The sequence below is a fragment of the Phalaenopsis equestris genome, unplaced genomic scaffold (genome assembly GCF_001263595.1).
Source record: "Phalaenopsis equestris unplaced genomic scaffold, ASM126359v1 Scaffold000206, whole genome shotgun sequence".
Lineage (NCBI taxonomy): Eukaryota > Viridiplantae > Streptophyta > Magnoliopsida > Asparagales > Orchidaceae > Phalaenopsis > Phalaenopsis equestris.
The window spans coordinates 220,551-220,897 of NW_018164648.1; positions in this window are offsets into that span (position 1 = coordinate 220,551).

Genomic DNA, 347 nt, shown 5'->3' on the forward strand with positions numbered 1-347 from the left:
GTCTCTCAGGCCGAGCAGCGAGAGTAATGGCAGCGAGGGAAGTATCGGGAAGAAGAGAAGGAATGTCATTGTAGTATACCAGGGAACAAGCTTCCCAGAGTCAAGATGCCGAGAGAGGAAAACCCACGGCTCGAGGGACTGGCGCGGCATCGGGGAGGAAGGCCGCGGGCAGAAGAAGAATAGGGAAGGACGGACGAGGTCAAAGCTTCCCTCGCGTGGAGGAGGAAGAGCTCGCACGGCTCGAGACCGAGAAAGGGAAAGGGCCAGACGCGCGAACGGGAGAGCTGCGGGAGACAGAGCTCGAGCGCAGGGGAGACGGCTAGGGATTAAAGAGGAAAGAAAAAAAA